At 40.4% G+C, this 10,913-nt stretch overlaps 1 protein-coding gene across 2 annotated transcripts in view; it reads right to left on the minus strand.

The window, feature by feature from the left end:
- otol1b (otolin 1b) overlaps positions 1-8,792 on the minus strand; it is a 29,520-nt gene extending 20,728 nt beyond the window's left edge. For both annotated transcript variants that reach the window (XM_082178957.1, XM_082178955.1), the window contains exons 1-4: positions 8,625-8,792; positions 8,064-8,131; positions 7,647-7,874; positions 6,959-7,152 (exon numbers count right to left, since the gene is read on the minus strand). The gene's annotated coding sequence lies outside the window, so the exon portion shown is untranslated. The remainder of the gene's footprint in view (positions 1-6,958; positions 7,153-7,646; positions 7,875-8,063; positions 8,132-8,624) is intronic.
- Between the last annotated feature and the right edge of the window lie 2,121 nt (positions 8,793-10,913).

Genomic DNA, 10,913 nt, shown 5'->3' on the forward strand with positions numbered 1-10,913 from the left:
GGGGAGTCGGTGGGACGAGGGAACCCGGTAGAGTCGAAAGGGCAAGGGTGTCTGCGGAGCCGAAGGTGGGAGGAGCCAAGGCCGACAGTTTGACGGGCCGAGACGGAGCGAGCTGATCTGAGGCCGGAGGTGGAGCCAGAGGATCTATCCGATCAGGTGCTAATGGTGGTTAAAGGACCTGAGGCTCGACGTGATTGCTTGGCATTACAGGAGATGGTGAAGGGCTGCAAACCTCCAGCAGAGGCGGGGCTGGGGGACTGGCTGAGCACTGCGGTGAAGGAGGCAGATGGAGACTTCACGGGGACGAAGGTAACAATACATTGTTCATGCATGTGTCTGTGCTGTCTAGAAACAGCGATGAAGGTTCAGATGAAACAGATAAAGAGTCCATTGTGCTGTCTAAAAAAACCCATGAATGTTCAGAGGAAACAGATAAAAGGTTTGTACAGTCCATCCATAGTGCTGTCAAGAAACAGTGATGATAAAACAGAAATGGGATGGGACAGGGTGGGAGACGATACCTCTGCGCTGAAGTCCATCAGCCAGTCCTCAGTCTCTATTTCCACCAGTATACCTCAGGCTCTGTCTGACACGTCGCGGCAAGTGGTAGCTCTCTGTCTGCGGGGGCTCTGTGGTTTCCTCCAGCTCACGATTCCTCTGTGGCCGATGGAGGTAAAACGGGCTCTTGGTCTGGCTGTGTTCTGGCCCGGGGGTAAACACTCTCCAGACACCGGATGATAGTGAACGGAGCAGATTCTGGACTCCACTGCTGCTTCAATGTATTTCTAATGAGTGATTATAATCAAGCTATTAATCAATATTTTTCCTTCAAAATATCAAATGAGTTGAATGACTTCTCTAAGCTTGTGAGATTTTACTTTGTTATAGAAGTTACCAGTGTGATTACTGAAATGTTCTTTTCATATATTCTCCAATGTCTGTATTTGACGTCTGAATGCAGTAACAGTGCTTGCTCATTTAGCCCGGCTTCCAGAAATGAAGTATGGACTTGTTTAAACGTGTCAATACCTACATCTGTTTTTCTAGGGTACTCTGACAGCTATGGTCACTGGGGTCATTGTAACCAATAGTTTGAGTGACCATTTCGTAGTTAAAGCTTTACTTTACTGTGACTAAAGTGTCCTCCCCTTGAGAGAAAGAACGTATGATCTTGATGTTTTGAGACGACTCTCCTGTTTATAGTTAGAGCCTGGCCAAATCCAACCTTTGGAAAAGCTGTGTGTCGGTGTGTGTGTTAGTCTTTTTGGTTACAGGTTAAGGAACCACTGGCATGATTGGAGATTTACTGAGTTGTTCTTCTGGACATGATGGCACCCAGCAACCCAAATCTGCGACCTGGAAGGTCACGACATGCCTAACTTCAGGGTCCGAGTGTCAGCTGCATAATCTATGGAGTTATGCTTCAGTCTATCTGTATATGTGTGGAAAATTATTATGTTTATCTATTTCTTAGCCAATCAGAAACTGCAGCAAAGACGTAGCTTAGACCTTGGTGTAGTGTATAATTGCTGTGATCTTTGTAACTGTAAGTTGGGCGGCCTACGAACTCCGTTTGAATCGATTCTTGAAGCTGAACTTCTGCTGATGAAACTGCAAACTATCTTTAATTTAGTAAAACTTTTCTTTAATTTATTATAATACTGACTCCGGGTCTTCATTCATCATATCTGGTTCTGGGTCTTTGACTGTAAATCCCCTTACAATAGCGTCCCTCCAGTTCAGCCCAGAGGTGTCTGGGAGGTCAATGGGGTGATGGTAAATCGCCCCCGATCCAGAACAGTGACTTCAGGGTCTCGTCGTCAAAGGGGCTGGTGACAGCAAGACAGAATTTTCCAGTGAAGGTAAAAAATTCCAGGCTCTCACAAGCAATTACAAAAAAATCGAGCTGCATAATCGATTTGGTCGGTCGATCACAAGACAGGAACTGACAGAAAGTGTTACAAAGCGTGAAACTAAGGTTAACACACACAACACGCAAACATTGAATGGAGGATGGTACACACCTTTTACCAGCTAACACACACTTTCTTCCCTCCTTCTCTCTACTTTCAGAGGCAGAAGTCTCCAATCTCCTCCTTTCCAATCGCCCTACCGACTGTCCGCTTGATCCTATTCCCTCTAACCTACTTCAAGCCATTTCATCCTCAGTTGTACCCACACTCACACACATCATAAACACCTCTCTTCACACTGGTACCTTTCCCACAGCATTTAAGCAGGCTTGTGTAACCTCACTGCTTAAGAAACCCACTCTAAATCCAGCACATCTGGATAATTACAGACCGGTAGGCCTGTCACGATAACAAATTTTGCTGGACGATAAATTGTCCAAGAAATTATTGCGATAAACGATAATATTGTCGTTCTGAGACCATTTTCATCTAATATAATGATAATGGCATAATAATGCAGGTACACCTTTTCAAAGATCCATAAACTTTTATTTCTAAAGAATATTAAACATTGAAAACGGAAAACATTTTAAATATCCACAAAAAATGAACAAAACAACCAAAAACAATAAAAGCAATGGACTCTCAGTGTCTGTTAACAAAAAAATTTACTTGAATAAATACCAAAAACAATAAATAAAATGGATGTAAACAAAATTGCACTTCAAAAAATGTATTAAACATTAGGCTCAGACATAAATAGTGATACATTCCATAACAGGCAAAACTGCCAGTTAGGACCTTTGTAAACAAATAAAAAAAAAGCCTCAACAGGCCATATCACACCATTTTGCACTGTCCTCCTGTTACTTTGTTGACTAAACGCCCGAGTGATTGTGTACTGTCGGGAAGACGGAGACGCACTTTATTGCGTGCATATGCTACGCACTGAAAATACTTGGTTAGGATTAGGGGTGAGGAGTGCGTGCGTATTACACGCCATAAAGTGCGTATCATATGCACGCAAAAACTATTTTGGGCGTATAAATGGCACGAGAAATAACATTTGTGGTATAGATACGCATTTTCATGACATACTCGACATACCGGCTCGCTCAGGTTAAGTGGTTCACCACGATCATTCGGTTTGAATCCGAAGTGCTCCCACACCGGCAGCAGTCGCGTTTGGCTTTGAAACCAATTCCATCTTTTTTTTTTCTTTTTTTTTCAACTCACAACTAGCGTCTTCTCTCTCTCCCGGCAGTCGCCGCAAGCAGTCCCGCTTTCCCATACAAAGACCATGTGACTGACAAGAGGGTTCACACTCCTCCTATACGCTAGGAACCGAGAGCCTACGCTAGGAAAACAAACAAGCATGCAAATGGAATTATCGCGGCCGGAAAAATTATCGAGCTAATTTTTTTTATCGTGCGATTAATTGATTTATTGACTATCGCGACAGGCCTACAGACCGGTATCTCTCCTTCCATTCTTCGCGAAAACACTTGAACAAGTTGTTTTCAACCAGATCTCTTCCTTCCTTACACAGAACAACCTCTTGGACAACAATCAGTCTGGTTTAAAAAGCGAACACTCAACTGAGACTGCCCTGCTCTCAGTAATTGAAGCTCTGAGACTGGCAAGAGCAGCTTCCAAATCCTCAGTTCTCATCCTGCTAGTTCTGTCTGCTGTCTTTGACACAGTTAACCACCAGATCCTCCTGTCAATCCATCCTAAAGATGAAGGGCATCTCGGGAACCGTACTCCAATGGTTCAAGTCTTACCTCTCAGGTAGGTCCTTTAGGGTGTCGTGGAGGGGTGTGGTGTCTAAGACCCAACATCTAGCTACTGGAGTGCCTCAGGGCTCAGTGCTTGAACCACTTCTCTTCTCCATCTACATGACATCACTAGGATCTGTGATTCAGAAACATGGCTTTTCCTATCACTGCTACGCTGATGACACACAACTCTACCTCTTCCAGCCAGATGATCCGACAGTAGCTGATCGCATCTCAGCCTGCCTGACAGACATTTCTGAACTACTCGTGGTCCCGGCCAACCCAACACTTTATCGCAACCTTACCATTCGGCTAGACTCGTCATCCATAACTCCATCAAGGTCAGCCAGGAACCTTGGTGTGGTAATTGATTATCAATTGAACTTCACAGACCACATTGCTAGAACTGCCCGGTCATGTAGATTTGCCTTGTACAACATTAGGAGGATCAGGCCCTTCCTATCAGAACATGCTACACATCTCCTTGTCCAAGCGCTTGTTCTATCCAGACTGGACTATTGTAATGCTCTCATGGCTGGTCTTCCAACTTGCATGGTCAAACCTCTGCAACTGATCCAGAACCCTGCAGCCAGAGTGGTCTTTAATGAGCCGAAGAGAGCACATGTCATTCCTCTCCTCACAAAATTGCACTGGTTGCCAGTTGCCGCTCGCATCAAATTCAAGTCACTGACGTTTGCCTACAGAACAACCACTGGTTCTGCTCCCTTTTACTTAAAGTCATTACTTCAGACTTATGTGCCATCCAGAAACTTGCGCTCTGCAAGCGAACAACGTCAAGTCAAGTCAAGTCAAGTTTATTTGTATAGCGCTTTTCACAATACAGATTGTATCAAAGCAGCTTCACAGTATTAAATTTAAATAATACAACAAAGTTTATTTCAAGAGGAATTTATTGATTGATAAAATAAAATAAAATATCCCCAAAATATCCCCAACTGAGCAAGCCAAAGGCAACAGTGGCAAGGAACCGAAAAACTCCATCAAGTGACCTAATGGTGTCCTAAAACTCCATCAGGTGACCTAATGGAGAAAAAAAACCTTGGGAGAACCCAGGCTCAGTCGGGGGCCAGTTCTCCTCTGGCATTTATGAGCTAGAGGCCGGATTGTAGTTTGAACTGTGGGATTATATGAATGCCTGGCTGAAGAGATGCGACTTTAATCTAGTTTTAAACTGGGAGAGCGAGTCTGAGCAACGAACAGTATCAGGAAGACTATTCCAGAGTTTTGGAGCCAAATGTGAAAATGCTCTCCCTCCTTTGGTGGTTCTGAATATCCTAGGTATGACCAAAAGCCTTGAATTTAGTGATCTTAAAGAGCGCGATGGATTATAGGGCGATAGAAGATCCGTTAAATAGACTGGAGCTAAGCCGTTTAGGGCTTTATAAGTCAGTAGCAATACCTTGTAATTAATACGGAACTTTACAGGTAACCAATGTAGTGATGATAAAATCGGTGTTATATGATCATATTTTCTTGATCTCGTAAGAACTCTGGCGGCGGCATTTTGGACTAACTGTAGCTTGTTTATTGAGGATGCAGGACAACCAGCTAATAAGGCATTACAGTAATCCAGTCTCGAGGTCATGAATGCATGAACTAACTTTTCTGCATCAGAAACTGATAGCATATTACGTAGCTTAGCAATGTTTCTAAGGTGGAAAAAGGCTGTTTTTGTAACATATGAAATATGATTTTCAAAAGACAGGTTGCAATCGAGTAAAACACCCAGGTCTTTTACTGTAGCGGATAAAGTAACAGGACATCCTATGATGTTAAAGTTGTATTGTGCGAGGTTTTGTGGGCGGTTTTTTGAACCGATAAGTATTACCTCTGTCTTGTCTGGATTTAATAAAAGAAAATTACGCGTCATCCAATCTTTTATATCTTTAACACACTCTGTCAATTTGGAAAATTTAGCGTTTTCATCCGGCCTTGATGAAATATATATTTGAGTGTCATCAGCATAACAATGGAAACTAATTCCATGTTTCCTTATAATATTTCCAAGTGGCATCATATATATTGAAAATAACAGAGGGCCTAACACAGATCCCTGCGGCACTCCATAGTTTACTGAAGTTATGATCGATTTTTCTCCATTTAAATAGACAAAATGGTAGCGGTCAGATAGGTATGATTTGAACAAGCTTAGTGCTTGGTCTTGTGGTGTCATCTCAAAGAGGTGCAAAATCTCTTTCTCAGACCTTTACCATGACTATTCCCTGCTGGTGGAATGATCTGCCTAACTCAACCAGAGCTGCTGAGTCCATAGCCACTTTCAAGAAACGGGTTAGTTTCTTTTTTGACAGCACTTGATCCAGTAATACTAACACTTTCTCTTCTATTCTATTCTATAATAATAATAATTAAATAAATAAAAAATTTACAAATAAATTAACATTTACTGCATTAGATTAAACTGAGAAGGGTCATAGCACTTGCATATTGTTGTCCTACTGTTAGTTTAAGCCGCTGAGAGGCGCTGTTGTGTCCGCTAGGATAGAGCCGAAACGCAGCACAACGGCGACTGACCCGAGAGTCGCTTAGGAGGACCACACAACAGGTACTGAGTTAATACCACTGATCTATATAGAATGACATTATATAGATCAGTGGTTAATACACACCAGAACTGACACATAATTAATCCGACATAAATGGACTTGTATGTAGCACAGCATATCAGCAGCACTGTGCTTGTAATGGGGTCTCAGTGCACAAGATGGCGCCAGTGAGCTTCGGCGATGCGCGAGTGTGCATGTTTACTTCCGACTCATCCAGCGACTTTCCCATAAGGAGAAACTTATGTTTGAAACTTGGCTGGATATGAAGAATGTTTTTTACAGTATAGAGAAAATGGTGCTCTAGAAAACATCATTGTTATATTGTCCCAGCTGCATACGACCAGCGGGCCAGTGCGCGGGTTAACCATCTGTTTACCACAGTATTTACTTCAAAGCAGTCTATGATCACAGCAACTCTAAATCCAAATGCTTGCCTGAATACCATTGGCATTGTGGCTTGAAGTGCATGTCGCTCTGGCCACGCAATTAAAAACTTCAATCTCTCATGAAGAATGCCAATTAACTTGTGCCAAATTCTAGAAACTGTGGAGCAAGAGACATTGAACCTGAAAGCCAAATCTTTCAGAGGAAGGTTTAGTCTCAACCTCAGCAAAACTAAAATGACCTGTTCATACTGAGAAAGCACAGACAAATGGCCACAGGTGATATAATGTTGACAAACCTGCATTAAAACTAAGAAGTTGGGGAGTCCAGTGTAAAACTTTGTCTTGTGTTCATTCTTCTGAAAAGACTCTTGGCTAAGCTGTGTGTCCAGTGCTTTATTCCTGAGATGGCCCAGCTCTGCTGTGGTTTGCTTCAGAACATCTTCCATCCTCTCAGTGTCATCCATGGTTAGGTCCGTCTGGCATCCGGCATCTGCACACAATATATAGCAGTAAGGAGAGGGATTTGTTATTCACATCACTCTCCACATTATTAATTGTTTAGTTGATTAGTTGTCCACATTCTTATAAAGCGCCAAAGTTATTTGCATTCATATTTTTATACATTTGTTTAGCCATGGTAGTTTAGCATCTATTGTGCAAGTCTAATTCAAAGTTTACAATTCATTTCAATCTAGATTTATTGGCATGAATGTAAAACAACAATATTGCCAAAGCTACAAATAAATTACAGAAGAACAATTCATTTTATACAGTTCATTAATCACTATAAAAAATATCTATATATTAAAAATAAAGTAAATAAAACTGTAAAAAAGTGTGTGTTAAAAAATATAAAAAAAATATTTAAATTAAAATAAATCAACATGCATTGTTTTAATTTACATGCATTATTTGTTGTCAGAATCACATGCCTTCCTTATACAACTAGAATACTGGCAGCACCTATTAATACAATTCCTTCACCTTGTCGATCATGTGACATCTCTGTGGTGTCCTCTGGGTCCTCAGCGGACTCATGGAGATCCAGCAAGGCCTCTGCACCTCCTGCGTGTCTATGCTGATCGTCCCAGGACTTCATCCTCTCCTCTCGTATTCCCGATGCTTCTGTCACGGGCTTCTCCTTCTGATGACCGAGGTTAACTGTAGGAGCCCCGTCTACAGAATCAGCGTCGTTTAAAGAACCAGGACAGCCTAAAGACAACAACACACATTAAATGCTTGTGGCAATAAAGCTGCAGCCTCAAAACACTTTGTGGGTAACTTTGCTGACGTTACGTGTTTGTCTTCAGTCACAGGGGTAACTTACAAACTCAAAGAAAAGAAGAAACAATTACTTAGACTAACTGGTACGGTACACAAACATAAGTTGTATTAACTCACCTTTGACGAAGTGATCACTGCACACACGGGCATTTTCCGATTCGGCTCCTCCCGACCGCAGACGTACACTGTAAAAAAATATTCAAAAAGACCACAAAATTTGTCAGCTGTGGTTGCCAGAATAATATTGTAAAAATTACAGTCACTGTAAACAACTTTATAGTTTTAAACTGTGCATTTTAGTACAAAACTGCATAAAAACATCCATTTTCTGCTGAATTAAAAATAAAAACCCAATAAAAACTTGCCTTTTGCCTTGCCTTCTTTATTAATATTAAAGCAGCACAACAAATTTGTAATATGCAGTGTACAGATTAATTATCTCACTGGAACTGATAGAGGAAAGATGGAGGTAAAGAGATGGAAGGAAACAAAGATGAGAAAAAGGAGTAAAAATGAAAAATAGAGAAAGAGAGGGCAAGAAAGAGAATATTTTTTAAACAATTAATCTCTGCAAACTGATGTACAGGACAATATCACACAATATAAGAGCAATAAAACTAAGTTGTATACAGCCTGAAAAATGATCTTGAAGAACTGAGCATAGAAGCTGAAACAAACCTTATTCAGAGTAAAGTCCAAACAAATGTCCATAAAGTTTCAGACATCACGCCATCACTCATGATCTGAAAGTTCCTGAATTAAAGTAAGGACTCTTGGGTTCACATTGAGACGTGAAGTTTGTGTCTTCTCCACGTTGGTGCCCTTCTCTGGGTTGATGGAGAAAAAACACCTTGGGAAATAAGAAAAACGGGCAACTCTATCAATTATAAAATAGTTTTATTAACAGAAACAATAACTTAATTTTCTTTATTCAAGATATAAATAATAAAATATTTTAGGTATTAAAGGGTTAAGTTCACCCAAAAATGCTGTCATTGATTACTCACCCTCATGTCTTTCCAAACCCGTAAGACTTTAGTTCTTTCTTAAGTCTTCTTAAGATCTTAAATTAAGATCTTTTAATGCAAATCTGAGATATCTGTCCCTACATTGACTGAAACTTTGCTTCAAAAAGTTGAAAGAGATCGAAAAACGAATCTGAATTGAACGGTTTAGTCAAAATAAATAGGAAACACAATCGTTTATATGATGAACAACATTAATTTAGTCTTTTATTCACATATAAACATTCATCAGCTCACACATCAGTTGTGGTAAACAGAAGCTCAAGCATGTTCGCTTGACGTGCGAGAACCAGGCAGCCGGTTTGAGCTTTCCCAAGAACCAATGAGGTTTGTTCTTGTGCGTCAAGCAGGCCTGGTTGAGCTTGTTTGTGTTTTTGCTGACCAATGTTTATATGTGAATAAAAATCTGATCATCAAATAAAGTAATGTGAAAATTTTGACTAAAATACTCAATTCATATGGATTTGTTTTTACTACCACTTTTGATGCGTCAAAGTGGTAGTTGCGTAGCTGTCGATAGAGGGACAGGAATCTCTCAGATTTCATTAAAAAGATCTTCAATTGCGTTTCAAAGATGAACAAACGTCTTATGGGTTTGGAAAGACATTAGGGCAAGTATCCCTTGGGTGAACTAACCCTTTAGCCCCGACCAGTACTTTGATAAGGCTTGGTTTGTAGGGAATTACAATCCTGCGCACATATATTCAAACGCACATAACTATAAAACCAGTTCTTAATGCGCATGTGAACGATCATCAGCGTTTCTCACAGGTTCACGTTTAAAGTCTGTGTAGAGAGAACGATGTCGTCTTAGCAGCCCCTAATTTAATAACAAATGATCGTTGCGATGGAAGCGAATCAATCAAAACTAACTTTAGCTGGAAAATAACTTTATTAAAGAACCGTTATAAAGTCAAAACAATCTCTGTTACCTTAAATTATACGTTTATCTCTGTAAAGCTGATTTGGAACAATCTACATTGTTAAAAGCGCTTTATAAATGAAGATGACTTGACTTGACTTTAATAATAGCTGGAGCTGTCAATCAGACATCTGCACTTTATCAGTGACTCCCATCATAATCAATGAAAAAATAAAAGTCCATTTCCTACCCGATTTATCCCTCTGATTTAAATGCTCTGTTGGAAGGGGCAAGTCAGCTGTGAGACCGTAAACATCACCAGCTGCTATGATTGGCCAACATCTTTGTTCACTCATTACTCATTCATAAAGAGATTCTATTTACATCGTGTTTGTACTGTTAGTTATGATGGAAGCAGTCGTGAGAGTGCACAGGTGACAGGATGACTGCACTCATGCACTCAACAGACATGTCTGTCATCGGCTACAATGCTCATCCCTGCAACCTTTCATGCGATGGAAGTAGATCTAAATTTAATGCTATAATCAACACTTCATAATTAGTTAAACCAACGGTTAGTTCACCCAAACATTTTAATTACGTCATTAATTACTCACCCTCAAGTCGTTCCAAACTCGTAAGACCTTCGTTCGTCTTCTGAACACGAATTAAGATATTTCTAATGAAATCTGAGAGCTCTCTGACCCCTCCATAGACAGCAGTTTAATTACCACTTTCAAGGCCCAGAAAGGTAGTCAAAAACATTTGTTAAAATCGTCCATGTGACTCCAGTAGTTCATCCCTTAATTAAAGGACAACTCCGGTGCAAAATGAACCTAGGGTGCAATAACACATTGGTACCGAGTCGACCGTTCTCTGGGATTTGTTTTCATGATAATCGAATGAGTTTATGTCTCACAATTCTGAGAAAAGATGTCAGAATTGCGAGATATAAACTCGCAATTATGTGTTATAAAGTCAGAATTGCGTGATATAAAGTCGCAATTGCGAGAAAAAAAGTCAGAATTCTGACTTTATATCTCGCAATTTTGACTTTATAACACGCAATTCTGACTTTAT

This window comes from Leuciscus leuciscus (genome assembly GCF_965113295.1).
Source record: "Leuciscus leuciscus genome assembly, chromosome: 9".
In the NCBI taxonomy this organism is placed as follows: Eukaryota; Metazoa; Chordata; class Actinopteri; order Cypriniformes; family Leuciscidae; genus Leuciscus; species Leuciscus leuciscus.